This window comes from Nilaparvata lugens, chromosome 1 (genome assembly GCF_014356525.2).
Source record: "Nilaparvata lugens isolate BPH chromosome 1, ASM1435652v1, whole genome shotgun sequence".
NCBI lineage: Eukaryota > Metazoa > Arthropoda > Insecta > Hemiptera > Delphacidae > Nilaparvata > Nilaparvata lugens.
This window is the reverse complement of record NC_052504.1, coordinates 73,530,363-73,551,455: the sequence shown is the minus strand read 5'-3', so window position 1 is coordinate 73,551,455 and position 21,093 is coordinate 73,530,363. Positions and strand designations below refer to the sequence as shown.

Sequence of the window (21,093 nt, the reverse complement as noted above, 5' to 3'; positions counted from 1 at the left end):
CATTATAAGAATGTTTAAGTTGTTATTAGCTTGCGGAAGTTCGGCTACCGCTACTCCAAGCTCGAGCTTGCTCTTTTGGAGAATTAGTTCCATTTATTCGTTTTGGGACTGGGTGGGCATCAGAATAAATATTACGATTAGAAAATATTAATACTATCAGAAAATATTAATAGCATCAGAAAATATTAATAGAAGCATACATCGCATTATATAAATTAAAAAAAAAAACATTTTGCCTGGATTTTACCCTTTTTCAATCGAGCTGTTTCCAGAATATTTAAAATAATACAAAATCACGACGTTCCACCATGAAAGTCAAAAACAATACTACGGAACACAAAGTCATCACGGAGCACACACTACAATAATTGCTATTGAGAGCATTCTTCTTAGAATCAAAACGTTTATTTCCAGGAAAATAAATGGTGAAGCCAACCAAAAACCAATCAATCCTCTCTGATAAGTTGTTTTTCTCAACACGATTCATTCTGCAATATATGTCGTCAGTTGGATTTATTTATTGGCGTATAAGTAGAACACAGCAATGATCGATTGAGGTTGGCTATTTTTTACTAAATCCACTTGCACGCCGAATGGTCGCTGACTTCCAACTTATCCGCAACGACCAATAGGCACGCACATTGTGGGTCCGCCCTTTGCGCGACCGCAAGCGCACCTTTCACTCTTTTTACTTCTATACATTTTTCCACTCTCAGAGTCGACTCTCTCCTTCTACTACTTCATCCTGGTTCATCCCTATTTCACCCCTCATCCATCAATACTTGCCTGCCACAATATAGTAAAGGCATCGTATTCAGGCCTTCTCAATCACTTTTACATTCACTGCTTTTTATCTCTCTCTTACCTTAACCCTTTCGCCTTCCTTCATCCTTCATTTTTCCTTCCTTTGCTTCAACAGTTCGGTAGCATGAAGAACGCGGAATGTCGTGACCACGTCAATAATATCCCCTCAAAAATAACCCCTCAGGGTTTTGACTCCCTAAGGGGTCAAAATAACCCCTTAAATCAATCTTATTCCTTACAAAAACTCTTATTATATTATAGAAAATGTCGATGCAGAAGTAAAAAGCGGTTTAAACCAAAGAGGCTGAATTGAAAAGTTAAAGTGTTTAAAAGTGTTACGTTTACAATCAATTCCTGTTGGATACCATTTTTGGGACTGTACTAAGAATAATTATTACTAATATTGATGAATAATAATGAACTTGAAGTGGAGATAGAATAATTGCAATGGATTGTTAGGCTACATGTTCAAATTCATTTTGAATATTTTGGAATCTGTTTTTGTACCGAGGTTTTATATTTATGATAAAATTTCAATTGACTTGTTTTCTTGTTCAAATAGTAAGTTCCATGCTGTCGACATCAGTTTTTCGTTTTTTCTGTATAATATTACCATAGTATGTCCTATTGTTAATAACCTATAATTTGCTATATAACCAACTTTTGTATAGAGAAAACATCCGAAACATCTAAAACATTAAATCAGTATTGCAATGACCTGAATACTCATTATTTGAGTAAATGATCTACAATTCCATTATAAACAAGGGTTTATTCAAAACATAATATGGAAATGAATAATTTATTATTATTGATGAAAAATCACCCATCTTAATCAATATTGATAATCATTGATAGTAAAAGTGGAGCTATAATCAAGTTGTAGATGAAACAAAGTACAATATTATATTAGAGGTAATGTAAAATGAAAGAATTAACGTTTGCTATGATCCAATGATGCTCAGAATCAGTCAGTCTTATCAAAGCATTGTCTAGCCATACCCAAGTTCTATCTAGTCTCTGTGAGAGGGCTACTAGAGAAATTGCTGTAAGGTACATCAGTAGTACACGAAGTATTTCTATAGTTCTTGGAATACCTGAAATGGTTTCCATAAATAGAAATTATACATTATAAATGAAGAACAGAAGGGACATACCTAGTCTGCACTTTCACGTATCACGGTTATTACTACAACGCCGAGTGTCAAAAAAGAAGATTGTCACCTTCCAAAAAAGCGAGCACCTGAACAGTGAAGAAGCGACGCAACTCTGTCCACGACCTAATCCATTCACAGCACTGCAATGTAGATGAGATGCACAAGAGAGAAAAATGCATACAGGCGTAATCTATATGTTTGCGAGAGAATGGTTCATTTCAGACAGAATCCGAGAGAGGAAAGAAGCATGACAAATCCCAATTAAAAAAGCACGCTTGTTGGGTACTAAAAGATGGCACACAAAAAGAGATAGAGTGTAAGAGAGAGACGATAAAAGTGAGCGAAAGAATGACATGGACCAGAGAAAAGCCAAGTTTAGCAATAATTAAGAGTACTGTGAGGCAAAACATCTGCGAATAATATTCACTTGATGACATACATTTATTTTTACAAATACCAACAAATGATCGCACCAATGTTTAAAACAGTAAAAAAGATTAAATAGTCAAGGAACGAGGTATTGGGAGATTAGACAGTGATAGAAATGGAGAACGACAACGCGAACAAGTGGATAAAAAAGAAAGTGGACGTTGAAGAATAATAACAATCTAAACATGCTGAAAGCCTACACGTGTATTATTGCATGTGTGATATAAATTGTAATGTCATGCTAAATGAACGTGCGATACGTTTTTCGTGATTTTAGTGTAAACTTGTAGCCCAGCACTGAACTGTTTGAAGTGTTGGACGTGACATTTTTGATTTCATGTGATTCTTCTCACTTAGCTACTCAATTCCAATGATGTATGTGGAAAAGGTTTCCACCTTTTATTATGAACTATTCTTATTTCAGATCCCCCATTCCCAAATACTCTCTGGATTTGACAGTTAGAGAAGTGAGCACATTCTTGCACAATAACTGAGAATCTTATTACGTATTATATTCTTTCATTCAAACTTGGAATAGGAATTTGGGTTGAGCAGGTTGTTGTTCTGAAATATTTTCCCCTCTTATCATATTATCATGATTTTTTAACTGAATTCACTTTGAACTGTTGAGCTATACTGAAGAGAAGATCAACAGATGGTACTCATATACACGAATGAAACTAGAAGGATCTTTAATACCTTCAATTTCGAACTGATTCAGTTTGGGACATTATCATGTGTACACCCACACACACTCACATAAACACACAAGCGCACTCGTGATAAATAATTGACAAGGGCAGTGCAGGGCGAACATGAACGCCAAAACGGAAACAGTGAAATTGAGGCAGTTTCCGCGACAAAAAGTAAAAAAAGAAAAAAGGCGCAAAACGTGAGTGGCGGCCGCTCAGAGCAGGGCGTAGTCCCCTTGCCCCCTTCGGGGGGCCCCATCGCATTGTTGCCGATCGATCCATCGATCATGATCACGATGATGATGATGATAAATAATGAGTGCGCACTTCTTTCATGCTCCGCTGATCAACTAGTATCGACTTTGGGGCCTTGGGATGCTTTTTAATCCAATGAGATCGCCCGATCAAAGGATCAAATCATACGCTACAATAGAGATTAGTGGATACTGGGATGGATAGTAGAATCATTATATAGCAAAAATTGCAACTAAGAATATTGTTCGAAGCTGGGTATTTGGTACATATGTATTATTTAATCAAGTTGGACCAAGTGCCGGACCACATTAAGCGTTTTTCAACCCAATCAGCAAATCGGAGAGCTCTCTGCCCTGCCAACTTGGTTGAATGCATTTCGGGCTATAAAACAAATTATAGATATCATTGCGATTTTTATAGATTGTCAGAATGTTAGCAGCCTATTTGCCTACCATTTATTTGCCATACAATAAATACATATTCAAAACAAATAAAAGAAAATACATAATTTTATAATCACTATTTGCTACGACATATTCTTCAGAGATATAGCGACTGTCTATCAAGTTAGCGATACCTGCAAATTTTTAACAAGCACTATATTCGTATCCCTACAATAGTAAATTTACGCCATTTGATGCCGTTTCCAAACTGTCAATTATTCTACTCTGAATAGGATGTATTTGCAATGTTAAAATGTTATTTTTTAAACGCGAAAAAGAAAGAAGACGCAGTCATTTATAGAGGATGGTATATACAGAAGGAGGAGAAGGATTTGTGACCGAGCATTGCTATCTGAAGTTGTCAACTTTGTCTGGAAATATCTAATCGGTGGCATGACGTCATCAAGCAATACGCTCAGTGCGTTTTGGAAATAAACACTTGCAAGCCGCCAACACAAGAAAAAAGCCGCCTCCTTCATCCGCGAAAAGGTGCACCTACTCCTTACGGTACTCAACGCACACCACTTTTCTTCTTCTTTTTCTTCTCCTTCTTCCTCTTCTTCTCCTTCTTCTTCCTCTTCCTCTCCTTCATTCTACTTGTTGAGGTAGAAGCAAGTGGTCTTCGAATACGCCAACCTGCATAACGTCACTACTAATAAAAACCTAATAGGCTGCATTGGAAAGCTGTGTTTGATTTAAAGGATCAATACAATCCGTACTATTTCTGGGAGTGAGTCAGAATAGTTCATTTAAGTATTTGCACCGACAACTAGGAGAATGTTCGAAACACTGAATGTACTGAATATACTTTGTAAATTACAAAAGAATAATATTCAATTTGAATATTCATAACATTAGTTGCATTAATGTTGTATTCTAATCTTCTACTCAATGTTAGAGTTGGTGTTCATTTCGTCATGTACATTTCAGAATTCACACATCAGCTTCGAAATCACAAAGATTATAATTTCAAGTTGACAGTAATAACAAAATTGCCCATTTTTCTTCGTTTGTAATGTTTTTTGGAAATAAATTTCATTTCATTTCAAATCAAATTTGTATTTTTTACCATACTATAAATACAAATTTGGAATTAAAATGTAAACTTGATTTGCGTAATATATAACCTGATACGGTACCTAATATAAATATTAATATCGGGGACCGAGCTTCGCTCTGGAGTACAAAAGCATAAAACATTTATTACTAAAGAAGAAATTATAATAAAATTCATACATAAATGTTCTATCTAGTCACAGTAAATTGAGATTAATTCCCAGAGGAATACAAAAATTTCCCTCACAAAGGCCCAGTTGCACAAAAGCCGGTTGAATTTTAATCCTGATTTACTTCACGTGAACCAAATCAGAGAAGACCATTTCAAAAAGATGAATCTACTGGAATTAATCAGGATTGAGAATAACCCGGCTTTTTTGCAACCGGCACTAATACCTGATTGAATGATTACAAAAGTTCAACAGCTGAGTCATAATTTTGACACAGTCCCACACAGATGAACTCGCTCACTCACTTCCATCACCAATAGACGACGAAATAATTATTATCAGCTGTTTTCCCAAGGATGAATAATAATTATCCTTTTAATGTACTTCAGCGAGTTTTCTCAGGAATGAGACCTACTGCAATCGAATCTTTATATTATAAGCCTACTATGTTCTGAATTTCGTGAGAATCGTTAGAGTTGTTTTCGAGATCCGGTGAAATACAAACATATAAACATCTTAACATCCAAACATCTAAACAGAAGTTGCTCGTTTAATAGTATAGGATTATCATGAATGTAATGTTTATCAATCATGCATGTATGTAATAAAATGTATTAATACATCATTTATCCTTAACAACTGATTCTGAATTAAAAAATTCTGATCATTCAGTTAATTGACAGAGATATTATGTTTCATTGTTGATTTATCTACAGACTGGAAAAGCTTTTGAAACGAGAAATTGAAATGATTTAAGCTATAATAGTCATAGCTGAAGTCAAAGTAGGATTTTATCTAATTTTTTTCATCTTTAGTGTTCAACTTTATAATTTTTTATCATCACAGTTATCTTGTTATTCTCAAAACCTAAAATAAAAAATTCAATGAAATTTCATGAAATATGAAATGTGAAATGTTGAAATATGAAATGTGAACTTCGACAGCGAGAATATGGATTATGAATATGCTTGAAAGTATTCCAGAGAAAGAAAAATGGATAAATAAAAATGATATTGCTTTGAGGTACTCACAATAACTGCGATGAAATTTAAAGTCTTGTTTCATTCTTTATGCAGTAATCATGGCGCGGATCTGAAACAGTGAACAAAGAAATTATTGGCAACAATTCAACAAAGCTTATCTGTAATAGGCTGATGATATTTTTCACATAGGTCTCAATAATTTAGGAGAGTGAATGAGAGGAAGACTGATCCAGCAGAGTTACATGCAGTAAGGAATCAGTCAAGCTTCAATATTGCATCAGTCAATCAAACTTATCAAACAAACAAGTTAGGAATCAGATGAGGTTTCTAATAGAGTGAATCTAGACTAATGACTAAATTCTAAAATTGTCCAGGGTACTTCAGATACACAACAATTGAAAAATGAGCCTTGAATAAGCGGAATACCGGAATATATTCTCCAGATGGACAATTGCGGAATAACATGCTTAGTACGCAATGGATTCCTCAACTAGTATAAAGTTGAGTATTTTTCCATAATCAATTCCTATTTGAATCATTAAATATCCCTCTTGTCCTTGTTCTTATTCATTCAATACGATTAAAAGAAAAATATTTTAAATAATAAATATCATTTAGATCAATGATAACTATCGATGATAATTATCATGGGAGCCACAAGAGATGATTTCTATTGGTGAAGCGCTCAAATTCCTCCCCATCTTCAGAACAAGAATGTAAGAAAAGTACAGGGATGAATGGTGTTTGTAAAGGAAGGAATGAGGAGGAGCAGCAGCACAATGAACCGAGGCGTTGGCACAAAATCGCCTTCAAACTGCTGCCTAATTGGATAATCTGTCTGCTAGCAGATCATGCAAGAGTTGCACTGCCCTCTGCCTCTTCCACCAGTGCTATTCAAAAGGCTTCAGAGCGCTTATTGGGATGCGAAACTGCGCAGAATAGAGCATCAAACATGGAACAACACTTATTTTGCGTGCCAATGACGTATGAAGACTCGATTTTTGAATTGCTTAGAACTCGCTAAATAAACGCATTCAAAAACAGAAACTCTTGAAAATCTTAAATTTCGGATGAGACACTAGCAAGTCATGAGCTGAATACGTGTACCAAAAAAATAACATTTTTTGTGTGCGAATTTAGGGTAATCCAAGAGCTGGTAATCCCTAAAACTAGGTTGATCAGATATCCGGATTTCAACCGAACAGTACGGATTTGGAACATATGTCCTGGAAATTTTATGCCGCCTGATGAGGTCTTCCTGGACAGCTGAAAGATGATGAATCTCTGTCAATTGCCTTCTCTACATCAAAGCGAATTCTGTTTTGACATGCTAAGAATTTCACGACCACATAAAAATTAGTATCCCTTTTGAAGAAAGTCAGTTCATCTTGAAAGAATAAATCAAGGAAGATCCACGAACAGGATCTGTCCCTGGATCCAGCATATTGTAGTCAAATGTTAGAGAATTGAAGCAAGTACTTGAGAAGCTCTGAATAATATATTATACTGTGGTTGTCTATTATTGATATGTAATGTAATTTGAATTCGTAGGGTTGTATACTAGAGAGGTTTGATTCTGATGAATTCATCATGATTTTTCAATCCCATAACCATAATTTTTAATATAGAAAAATTGATGTGAGCTTGATGACATTTCCATGCATAAAACTAGCTGAAAAAGCATATTTCAGAGCTTGATTTTCCAAAATTTTCACGGACCCCCCGTTTCACTGAGTTGGGAAATCCATACTATCATAAAGAAATGGCATAAAAAAATATGATAGCCCCATCTAAAACTCAAATTTAAAATATTGTTTACATTTTTCTCGTGACTCCTTGTGATTCAACAAATGTTTCCCACTGTGATTTTTAATTTCAAGTCGTTATTCAAAGTTCAAAGACTTTGGTTGGATTCGGGCTGGGAACCGTCAAACATAGTTAATGGCTTTTGTCGAAATTCAATCAAAATACAATATTTGTTCTATTTTTCTGTTCAAAAAGTGCAAATATCTTATGTAACTGATATGTCGTATTTTGTGTGTGGATTAATTATAACTAGAATAACTGATCTCATGAATAATTATATTCCTATTCACACCTTTCTTCAAAAAGACTACTAGATTAAACTTATCTACAGAATATCTCCTTGAACCTTTAAAAAAATCTTTTCAATTATTGTTCTATGTATGAAACATATAATGATGCTGAACGGCTACTATTTATGCCCTACACAAATTGTTACACGTGCATTAATGCATTGGAATTTGCAGCCAGTAATTGTACAAAAAGTACAGTGATGATTGCATTCTGATGCACTTAATACGGCAAAAAATGAATGAAGAAAAATCAAGACTTGTAATGAATCACGGGAGAAGTTTCCCACTATAATTAGTATTCAAATCCTGAATGACAGCAGCTAGTATGAGTCCATTATAATAATGCAGGTATTCTGATTGGCATCAGATAGTAGGCAAAGGCATTCATCAAGAATTACACAAACCACTACATTCGACAACAAAGTTGACAGTAGAGACTCCGCAGTCCCCATACAGGGCTTAGGTTTCTAGTTTATAGTGGCATAGTTTTATAGTTTCCTGAGGCAGAGTTTCTAGTAGGCTTCAGCTCTGATTTGAACTGATTTTCGACCAAGCGATTCTCAGTTCTAAAACAGTTTAATTCAAATCAAAGACTAGCTTCTTCTGCTACTAAAGGCATTCTTTCAGGGCACAGTAGAAGCATATAGTAAAGATACCGTTTAATGTAGTAATCATTTGTTACTTGTAGTAATCATTTGTTACTTATAGTAATCATTTGTTTCTGATAGAAGATAGCACAGCAGAAGTATGTGAAATATTATGAATTTTTTGGAATTCGATTCAAGCTTTGCTCAGAGAGATGATATCATGTGTTGTTTTCATGGGTCGAAAGTGTGATATGTGGAATGGTGTATATTGTAAGAATGGTATTGATGTCGTAGATCGTTTTGATAATTTTGATTATTGATATTTACTTTAAGTATTTAGTTTAAAGCTTTCTAGTTTTCGAAATTCAAGTTTGTTAAGAGAGACTATGAACTTTCTATAGCAGTCTGAACTGCGTAAACATATTAAATTGTGGTACTGTATATTTAATTTGTGGTAGGGACAAACATCAAAATTATGTTGTCCAAAAGTGCTCTGAAGCAAAATATTGAAATCAAATTGCTTTGAAGATCATGGCTCATGCTCTACTTTGCACAAAATGAAACCAACAATAAAGGTGTAAAAATAACTGCGTTATTGACAATTGTTATTTGAAATTTTCTCGACGGCAGTATTTTTTCGGCCATAATAGCATTATTTACAAAACTAAATGGTGGAGAAATCAATACTTTCTCAAATTATTATGGTCGACTTGATGAGTTACGAATAATATGGCGGATGACATTTAAAGCATTTCAGCATCTGCAACACGCTTAATGTAGGAAAAGCGGCGAAAATTACCTTTGCAAAAAGCACGAACCCAGAGATTAGGACGGTTTTATACGAAACACGTGCTTAAATCTTATCGGCAGAAGAAAGCCTGTACTGCACGGATATCTCACATACGAGTACAGTATTACGTGTTATGCCAGCTGAATGACACGTAGCCTATATGGATGGTAACGGCCTACCTTGAATTTGTCAAGGTCACACAACATTATCATCATCGTCATCATCAAACTCAGTGGAAAGTAGAAAAGAATAGATATAAAATAAAATCGGAACTGTAATGAATAAAAAAACTTGAAAATGTAATGATTTATGGTAAGTTTTTTGGAAAATTGTTTGAGATTAATAAAGGGCTCAGTAGTGAAACATACAACTTTACCATTATCACATCATCATTACATTAAATTCCAGCTACTTAATAACTCATAACCATGATAATCAGAACAATGCAATATTTTCCAGACAGTTAATAGAATACTCATTGATAGACTACTTGATTCAGAGCAATAACATCTCTGATTATTAAGACTGTGTTTAAACATCTCTCAATAAGACTCTGATTCAGGAAATATACATCAATACTCCAGAGCAGATTTAAAATCGGTTATTGCTTGGTAGTATTTCATTGAAACTTTTTGACAAGAACAGCGACATAAAGTTAAACCCCAAAAATATAATTTTCTAATTCCGTCAACCGATTGGTTATTTTCAGTGCTGATGAGAAAATGAAAATGCTCGCTAGCCTAGAAATAGAGAAGGATGAAAATAGTTTGCTATTTTTTCTCAATATCCAATCGCCTTGCTCCGAGGCTTCAACTCTTTAAAAGTCTGTTGATTCTTTACCATTCATTGCAACCCAATATCCAATTAGTATTCATAATGATGAATAATCAATCAAGAAGGAATATTTTCAAACAACACTTTATATTTACAATACCTTCCATGAATTTGCAGGATGAGAAAGTTGAAATGGAAGAGCCGTCAATTTTAATGAAGAATTTTGAGAAGTAATTCTAGTTTGAGACTTTCGGTGAACTCATAATAGAGCATTGATGAATTCGAATCTCCCAGCGGCTTCAATTTCCACTACCTACAAGTAATTGTTATAATGTCCATAGTTTTCCATGATCTTGATCTAGTACACAGAGATGCTACGTTTTCCATTTGGAATTCTGTAACCTCTGAGTGCTGAAATTGAGAATCTGTGTTGTTTGATATCCATATCGAATGTGGACGACTTGGTACTGTCAAAACCACTAATTCGTTGGAACGATTTGATATACTAGTTTCCGTTGTTATATCATGATCAATCTCTTTACTAGTAAGGAGTTAGTGCTGAACGTAGTTCAATAGTTAACTCTTTACAATAAAATGATAATGCTGTGACATTCAGTAAACTTTTCACTAAAGATTACTGTTGTGAGGTCCACGTTTTAATGGCAGAGAAGAAAGATAGAAGAACAGCGTCGCCGATACTTTGCCTTGCCACTGCCTTCTACAGAGGAAAGCTGATACCGGTATATCTGATGTAATATTAACCGTTCATTATTGTTTGAAGTAGTGTAATCAATTATATTTCATTCAAGTAAATATATTTTTCAATGATTGAATATTCTATTAATTGAATATATTTTTCATTGTTAGAAACGATCTGGCAACATTGCGGAGCTGGAGAAGGACAGCGCTACCTGCCTCTGTCGAATGTTAGGCAAGTGTAGCAAAACCATTGTTAATCGAATGATGCCATTATAACGTGGACCTCACCATAGAGATCAAATCAATTTCATTCGAAATTCAGTATTTATCTCTTATCATAATATAAATATCGGGGCACCCAGCTTCGCTCGTTATTTATTTATTGACGTTTTTATAAACCGAACACAATTCTTTAAATGATTGGGGAAGTACTAACAGGTACAGCACAAAACTGTTTTTTCCCGAATTTTGATTTATACACTATAAATAGTCCAGAAAGTAGGTTATGTTCCATACACTTGAATTCAGGTTCAATTATCTGTTCAAACATTTGAAAACAAAAATTTATAATTTAGATTATATACAAACCAAATTGAATGACAAAATAACACTCACTAATCACTTGAAATTGTCAAATAATGATCAACTTTGAAAATTATGATATACTCTAGTTTAGGAGGATTATCATGTCATGTCAACAAATCAGATTATGTTGATCAAATCGATTAAAAATTGTCTACCTAGATAAAATTTCTCGCTGATTGATTATGATTACACAGCTGGAAATAATTCTGTCTCTCTCCCACGCATCTTCTGTTATCGAAAGACGACGAAATTATCATCTGTTTTCCAAGGATGAATTATCCTTTTAATGTCGTTCAGTGAGTTTTCCAAAGAATGAGACCTAGTGCAATCGAATCTTTATATCATAAACCTACTATGTTCCAAATTTCGTGAAAATCGTTAGAGCAGTTTTCGAGATCCGTAAAACATAAATAACCAGATATAAAAATAGCCAGATATAAAAATAGCCAGATATAAACAGAAATTGCTCTCGCTTAATATAATAGGATTACCAAATGCTGATTTAGTGGAATAATACAAAGATTATGGATCAGTACTTATAACTAATAACAAAAACAAAACAGTCCTACAAACGCTAATAAACTTAGATAGTGAATGAGAATCTATGAAACATATTACTTTGATAGAAATTCAAACCAAATAAAAAATAAATTGAAAACAATCCAATTTCGAGCAAGATAGTACACAATTTAAACTGCCAAAAACCAAATTCAATGAACTTTATCGTTTATCAAACACTCTAACTACCAATAAATTATTAGATAATTTTCAAAAGTATAAGCAGATATGACTCAATTGATAAAAAGGTTTACACAAGATACACTATTAATCCCATTTTTAGCAATTGATAAAAATGTATCGTTGCTAAACGTAGGCCTATCATCACCCGACCAAAGTAATAAGTCAAAGTTCGACTTAATACAATCAAATTCCTGAGGAGCAAATTTAACAAGTGAGTGATAGAGGCCTCCCATTGATAATAATGTCACTCGTGTCAGAAAAAATCAAATTCCAAACTGTATTCATGCAATCAATAAATAGTGTAGGCTTTGATTCAAAAATATGATCTGCTGTATCATTATTTTGGCAGTCCAATAAATTGCAAGTACCTTGGCCAATATTTTGTATCTTGCGAATAAGTTGATAGAGTTTTTCAATCAATGCTACGGCCAAGTAGGCCTATAGCATGGTCATGCAAATGATTGGAAACGAGATTTCATGAATAAGTAGTAATCTTTCATGCAGATAAATCCCCCCACAACTCAGTTTGGATATTTTCATATTACATATATTTTTCGGTACCAACATTTTCTCTATGCACTCACTTCCATATTGAAATTATTCAGAATGGAGGAACTCTGTGCCTGATTCAGTCAGGAGTCAGTGGCACATTTCTGTACCACCGATGAGCTGAGTATTTATTCTTGATTGATTTATTTGTGTATTTTGATTGTATTGATTGATTTATCTGTCTATTTTGATTGTATTGATTGATTTATTCATATATTTTGAGTGAACACGTTAACTGAAGGTCCCATTTTTTCTATAAAGTCACTTCTTCGTTCCTTGAAAGTCTACTTTATTGTTTGAAATTTCACTTGTAGTTTTGATTGAAACAAATTTCAGAATTTTGTTTGAAGATTTTTTTTCTTCAATCTGTACGAGTGCGAACGTCATACGTTGTAATTGATATTGGGATTTTCTGCAATAACTCTAGAAATAACAATTAAAACTTATATAGAAATACAACAGGTTGCTGTCAACCAGTCAAATTTACGATAAGGTACTAGACTTCTTTATGGCAGATCTCATGTTTCTCCTCTTGTAAATTATTCAAGTACCACACCACTGCCTTCTTATTCAGTTTCCATCAACATCCTTTCCAAAATAATAAGACAGTACAGTGAATTCAAAACAAATCTAATTCTTTATTTACCATAATACCATTCAAGATACAATTTTCAAAAACAAAAATTTTGAACATGAGAGCCATGAGTGAAAGAAAATGAAGATGGAGAAGATGGATGCTATTTGCTGGAGATGATGTTCACTTTACATCTATCTTTGAGTATCTCTCAAAGCAGCGAGCTGACAGTTGAAATCGTATTTTGTTGTATCTTGCATACAAAAGTATTGAAACAGCCTCAAAAAATATAGGTCTTCTATCAGCTGCTCCAATGCAATAGTAAAGTAAGTACCTATCATTACTTGTTTTGAGTAAAGTAGTACTGATTAAAAAGCAGAGTCGGTTACCCATCCAACGGTAGTACTCAGCGCTCGTCACTGATCTGATAGTGAAATAACAACTTTTTATTAATTCAATCAAAAATTCTTTTGAAATTGAGTGACTTCCATTCCAGAATTCGAAGACCTTAAAACTTTTTGAATCAATTTACCCGTTGGTAGTTCATGCATCATTCATTTCCTGCGATTAGAACACCGTTCTAGTCTGGGAGGAGTTCAGATAAGTTCGATAAAGGAGGAGGAGTTCGATAAAGATTTGGGTTTTGTTGGCGGAAACCGGAGCAATGCAAGCAAAGGGCAACGGAAAGAACATTGTGACCCGGATAGCAACCAAATGAATTCCCATTTGTCCTTGGCATGGTCGTAGACCCAGCAGACAGGAACGCCGCACTTCTCAGCTGTTACGTAGCCAAGCAATATTGTTAACAGGAAGCTCCGTTTGCAACAGCTCATTTGAAAACGTATCATTATCAACTTATTCTGCTGAATAACTTCCAGTAAATACAGTAAAATTCACATTATTATTAGTAGTGGGCCCAGGTACACGGTGCATAGGTTCTATTATCAAAGAGATCTGAGCAATCGTAGGAAATTTCTAATTGGGAAGTTGGATTTATCTGATAAATATTATTTGACGAATGGAGGAAATTTTCAGAATATTGAAATTTATAAATAAATAAGTTCAAATTGTTTTGTTTCACTTGGTAATTTTTGTAGCTCTGATATTCCTAAGGGTTTACAAATATTGTCAAATCTGGCACGATTCCTTTACATTGTTGTTTATCATTACATTCTTCATAATAAAATAGAGGATTTTCCCCAAGTTTCATGTGTATCTATATACGATACATTTTCGCTAGATGAGATTCCAATCAATTTATGAGAAAACAGTTGTTTCGTGAGAAGTACAGGCTAATTTTGATCCAATCGGGTTTGGAATTGTCAATAGACAAATCTGATTGGTCGATGCTTGGCGTAATTTACAAAACTGACCAATCGCAGGTCGCGTCTGTCAATCAGCAGTTCATGACGTAGGCTTCAACCTACATTATACTTATATAGGTGAAACCATTCTATGTGTCCTATGCCGCAGAGAATATACAATGCGGATACATAGTAGATGAGCCAAATTTTCAAACACGCAATCCAATCCCTCCAGCGATGGATTTCGTTGCACGCACAGGAAAACTGCAAAACCCCTGACAGATATTCAGCATTTCGCGCATGGAAGACCTGCTTTGAAAAATTCCCAAAAAATATTATTGCTTTAAGAACTCGACACTCCCAGATTCCGCACAAGTGGGAAAATGATATGAAATTCTACTATTGGGCTACAATAAATTATTTTTGAATTATAGGATTAGTTAGAATGAATAAGCTGGATTGTTCGAGTATTGTGATGTTAAAAAAGACACTCATAGATTCCTGAAATGTGAAGAAGACTACTTACAGTACAGGATGGTTTCTTTAAATTCAATCATATGGATTGGGTAGCAGCAGTAGAATGAAGAGGATGCAGAAGCTACTAAGATTAATATTTTATTCTAGATCGTGAAATAAGTATTTACAAGAATTCACCTATAAAGAAACTCAACGACCAATCCTAATAGAAGCTGCATAATCAAACTATTCAAAAACGTCAACTCCAGATGTCCCTTCATGAAGCTGACATGGACACTTAACAAATGCGTAGAAACGAATTTGATCTGATAATTGGCGTACCGAACACGAAATAGTACTAGAAAATGAGTTGTTTGCCAAGCAATTTTGTGTATAGGATGCGCAAATCACCCCCAACCAAACACGGTTCGTCTTGAAAAGAATCTTTGTAGGTCACGATTTTCCACCACAGTACCCCTCCCCTCGCCGCATCTAGTCGGTCAATCAGGGCGATCTTCAATCCCCGCACCATCCAACTCCCAACTACCCTTGCGTAAGGGTGTTCCACTATTTATGGTGGAAATAGCCTTCCGCCTACGGAGCTACCTCAACTCAACCCAAGCAACTGTGCTGGGTCATTTTCTTGCTCTATTTTATTACGCTTTCTCTCTCTCTCTCTCTCTCTCTCTCTCTCTCTCTCTCTCTCTCTACTCCTCACTATTTCCCTCACACTTTTCCACCCACTTCCTCTCTGAATTTGTATTCATCTATCTCTCTACTTTTCACTGCATCTCACTTCCCCCCACTGCGCCCATTTGCTGCAACCTAAACCATGACGCTACTCTTGAAACTTTACTCACTTGAATATTGAATGCGTCACTCCTTTTTGAACAGCACTGCTCTTGCACTTGCACCAATTTTTTATTGAACCTTCCACCAGCCTATGAATCTTTCTAGTCTCATTTTGGAATTGTACTTATAGTAATTCATTTTAGGACTCATTCATGGAAGCACTTAATTAATTAAATAAGCACTTATTTATCACTCATTTAATTATTGACTACATACTTCTGAGACGAAACTGGTTGAGTGAAAGACAATCAGAATAGCCATTTTGTAGACTTCTATCTACGGATAAAACTGTTTAGAAACTTCCAAAATCAAAATTTAAAAATAGATTCCTTTCAAGGATTATTGTGATGTCACTTTTAGTGCACACATGCCTAGCTAACTGAAATCGGTAGAGAGATGAGATCCAAGAATTTTTACGTTCACTCCTGCTGAAATGAAAATACCTGGTTCTTACCAGCTCTTCAAGGAGCTTATATAAAATTCTGCTATCAATCGCTGCAAACTGCTGCCGGTTTATCAGTCTGCAGTTCTTACGGCTACTCTGGATGACTCCGCAATCAACCAACTTGTTACCATCTGACAAAGTGGGTCAGCAGTGTGAGATCATATCGAGGTGATACAAATTTAGAACTCCTTATAATATCTATAAATCTATGCTGCTGCTTCAACTTAATACTATGACCCTGTGCTTCGATAATGATTCTGGATAACTTAGATAAATCTTAAGAACGTAATATTTCTGAAGATTTGGTGATCAATGCAGTATACTGCCGATTTGTCCAACACTCGATTTTCAAATATAACCTTCGACGAGCTAGCTTTATTAATTTTCATAAATTTGTAGCACTGAGGGCCCTCTGAAATATTTTATAACTCACGTGTGAAGATTTTCGAATTTAGCAAAGTAGCATTGTTTCCGCCTCGTGTGTCCAATGCCTTTGGTCTGGTGGGCTGGCGTCATCTTCTCCAGTGGGAATAATTAATTTAATAATAATTCTTGTCATACAGCGACTTCACTGAGTTATAGCCATTGCTTAATAGGAACATTTTAATTTAAACTTTGGCAAAAAATTAATATTTTAATAAGGGGTTCAGTCTAATGCTCTCATATTTGGTTGGTGTCTCGGTCGATCTCTGGCAAGCAGGTGGGCAGGTGATCCTCCCTTATTCTTTCTCGACGATTCTTCCTTTTTCCAAATTTGCATAAATTTGACTATGGGCTATGATTGGTGGATTTTCACCAAATACCCATGACGTAATTTGGCTCTAGCAAATAGTTCGCAATACAAAGATTAATTATACTACATTAAATAAATATTTTTTACATTCGACTCTGGCTTCATGCAAATCACACTTATACATAAATTTTACAAGGATAACATATTTTTATAACGTTTTATTGAAGACTATGTGATAGTTTTGAAATATATACTTTTAGCGCCTACCAAATAGTAGACTCTGATTGGTACATTCCACAAATTTCTGTATTACTGCGCTCATCAAAACTAAATCCCATTTCCCTTTATTTTCTATTATAATGTTTGTACTTGAATGTTTTGTTTATTGAAATGAATATAAAAAATATATTTTTTAAACGTTTTACATCTTTTATTAGTCATGCTGTACCTTACAAAACCCCTCTGGTCCTTGTTTCAAGGATACTATTCAGGTACAAATTTTTGCTCAAAAGTGGCTGATGGAATTCTATGTATCCAGCTTGAACGTTGTTGATATGGCCGACAGGAAGTAATACTTGTGTTCCTAACATCAATTCTTGTTATTATTAGTAAATAGTTAAAAAAGTAAATTATACTTTCATACCGTTGCCAATAATCATAGTATTTAGAGTCTTCGCTATCTTATCTATCTAGTTGGTTGATAGTACAGCTGATTGATAATATTTGGTTTCCTTCCATGAGACCCAGTTAATCCTCTTTGTCAATAATATTGAAGGTGTATCAAAATGCACCATTACAGGATCTATTTAAATTCTTTTTAATCCTCAGATATCATTTTTCAATCTCTTTTAATGAGCTTCTGGTATCAAAGATAATAATTTATCTATGGAAAGATTTTTCTCTAGATTTATTATGATTTAATCTTGAAACGTATGGAAACTCTTATTTATGTACAAGAACTGAATGAGAGTCACTCTCAAGTCTCAGGAAACTATACATGCGAAGCCTTGAAAACTCAAGTCTTATCCTTTACTTTAAAACCAAAACTTGAAAAAATTATTAATTCTATCAGTAACTCATCAATTTTGTATATCAAGTCGACCACCAACCTACTCCAGCTAACGATCAGAAACATTTTTCCACTCAGCACAAATGAAGAGTACGCAACGACAAAAACGTCACCCACCCTTCTGGGCTTCCACCTCCTATTGGAAAAACATACTTTGCTCTGGCACGCAAGCGCACACACAAACCCAAGTATACTATTTTTCACACAATGCCCCAGCCACGCACGCACAGGCCCACACAAGGACATCGATTAGTTCTGTACATGGCCTATGGAGAAAGGCCGGGATCAGGTGTCTCACTCACACACTTTCCTACTCACTCTCTCTCTAAAAGCCACCTCCAAAACCCTGGAGCCCCATTCCACTAGTATTGGTCCTAGTTTACAGGCCTATCGGTTCCAAAAGGCTGCATAGTCGTTCCCATGGGTGCCTAGAACCCCCACCACACCTTAGAGACCCCTCTCGAACCCCTCCCAAAACCCTTTCAAGTTTTTCTGCGTTGGCGAAGGCGAAGACAGTAGGTCAAGTAGGTCACCAGCTACCAGCTACCGATATCACACTGCAGCTGAATTGCGTTTTGTCTTCGGGGTTTCCTCTCCAAGTCGTCGAACTACAGACCCAACAATATTTAATCGATAACTCATCGATACCGTGATGACGTTAGAATACATAACTTATATTATTCTGTGTGTAGAGTATACTTCAGTATTTATGTGCAGTGAATGCAGTATTTGTGAACAAATTTCAACAATGTTACAATAAAATTTGAATTTCACATTTTATTCAATATATTTTTTTTAAAGAAGAAAAGTTGTAGGAACAATATATAATTGTCCCTATTATATAATATATACAATAATTGTTAAGAGTATTTACACAAGTTTTACAGCCAGAAGAAGTTAAATGAGAATTTCTGGAGAAACCGTACTCGTTCATAGAAAATTTACTTCATGATACAAACATTACTTCTTGCAAGGATTTCTTACTTATTGCAAGAAATAATTACATAGTAGTCCTCCTGATTTGTCTTTTATTCTGAAAGAGTCAGCTGCAGAAATGTAAGGCATTTATTTATTAACTTGAAACCAATGTATTCTCCTCTAAACAAGTTCATGGCCAATCCAGCCGAACTGGGCAAAACCATTGAAAAGTTCAGCATCGTTTAACACTTGACTCATTTCTATCAATTATTCATAATCAATTCAGAAACTCATAACTAGATCCAACCAACCAGTTTTCCGAAATTCAGCCTACAATTAACTTTTCATACAGCCATGTAGAATGTCGTTGATTTTACTTGGATTAGGCTTTGCTCGCAGAAAGAAACTTGGAAAAACTGCACCACGTGGAAGGTGTTCTAGAGCATTTTATGTGTAATTTAGACAATCGTGAAAAAGAAACAAATTTCACATGGCGTGTGTGGTGTGGAGCTTCGTACTAATGTAACCACACATTCGCTGTATCAATTTCGACCCGATTTGGAAATGGCAAGAAAATGACCATTTTCGAGGAGCTCTGTTCTGTTTGGAAGAACCGGATTGGAAAAACAAACAAATAATGTTTGGATTAAAATATTACGCTAATAATAAACATGTTTCGACTTGGCAAAATAAATGGATCTAAGGTGTTTTTTATGTCACTTGATTATCCAGCGCAATATTGCCATGTAATAGACTACTATTCAGTTTTAACTTGACAGTGAAGCTATGGATTATTTGATACGGGGTGAAGATGCGAGAGACTCATTATTTGAATAAAAATGCAAAGAATAAGCAGCGACATTTTTTGAAACTATATTGGAGCATGTCTTGCCGAATCTCTTGAATCTCATGTAGAACGGAATGTGATTGATTTCATACAACGGATAAGCAATATAAATATTGAAGATACATACTTTTACAGGTTATGCTAAGCTAAGCTAAGGATGATTAAAATAAAGTTTCAAAGGTAACAATAAGTAGAGTAGTGAACCACCGAAATAGTAACAATAAAGAAATATTGAAATTATTTATTGTATGTTATTATGTGGGTGCGAAGGTGGTGACGGAGAAGAGCGTAGAAGAGAGAGTGAGAGAGTATGAGATAGTGGGAGAGAATGAAACAACGGGGACTAGGACCAGTATAGTTCATCGCGCAAATTCAATAAATTACAATCAATGGGGTCCTTGAGCTTGGCCTTCGTCAAGTTCGTTCGGGTTCGGCCTGTTCATGCAGATTACAGACAGAGCGCTCCTACACACCAAACATGTGTTCATCTTTGATACGCCACTTTCGCTACTACAGTACTTGTTATCTTTCAACACTTTTATTACTAGTTCTTATCAATTTTTGTTAACTGATGATGCATCATATCATCATAATGTAAGACTACTATGTTGAATGGGAACATAATTTCAAAACTTCAATCCAAGCTTGAAGCATAATTTCATACTGCAAAGATTGAAATCTCTTGTAAAATCCTTTGAATTGCTGGAAGTAATGCACTTTGAAGGGCATTTTCGTTTTACGCAATATTATCGGTGATTCAGCACTACATCATTTATCAATTCTAGCCTTGCAATTGGAAATTGACTGTCAATTGTTTTTCTCGAAGAACTGTTTCAGGTTACATGACTTGGCTGCCATAAAATTGAGAGATTTGGAGTTGTGGAGGTAATCTTTTTTTCTAAACGATTTAATTTTGAAGCATCCAATGATCATAGAACAGGACCATAGGAGAACGTTTCGACCTACATTCGCCCACTCACAGATAGAATCTGATTCAGAAATATTGCAAGTTCAATCAAAGAGTTAATAATCACTGATAAAGTTACAATAATCTTTGTTGTAACAATGTGAGAGCAGCAAACTCA

The 21,093-nt window shown here is 34.9% G+C and overlaps 1 protein-coding gene across 2 annotated transcripts in view; it reads right to left on the bottom strand.

Annotated features, from left to right (window-relative positions):
- The window catches only part of LOC111051019 (zinc finger and BTB domain-containing protein 49), a 101,915-nt gene that overhangs the window by 67,889 nt on the left and 12,933 nt on the right, over nt 1-21,093 (bottom strand). Inside the window, exon 2 of one of the 2 annotated variants that reach the window (XM_039442555.1) lies at nt 6,038-6,098. The gene's annotated coding sequence lies outside the window, so the exon portion shown is untranslated. Of the gene's footprint in view, nt 1-1,965; nt 4,855-6,037; nt 6,099-21,093 lie in introns of those variants that run through there. The other variant, XM_039442560.1, reaches the window with a different exon arrangement.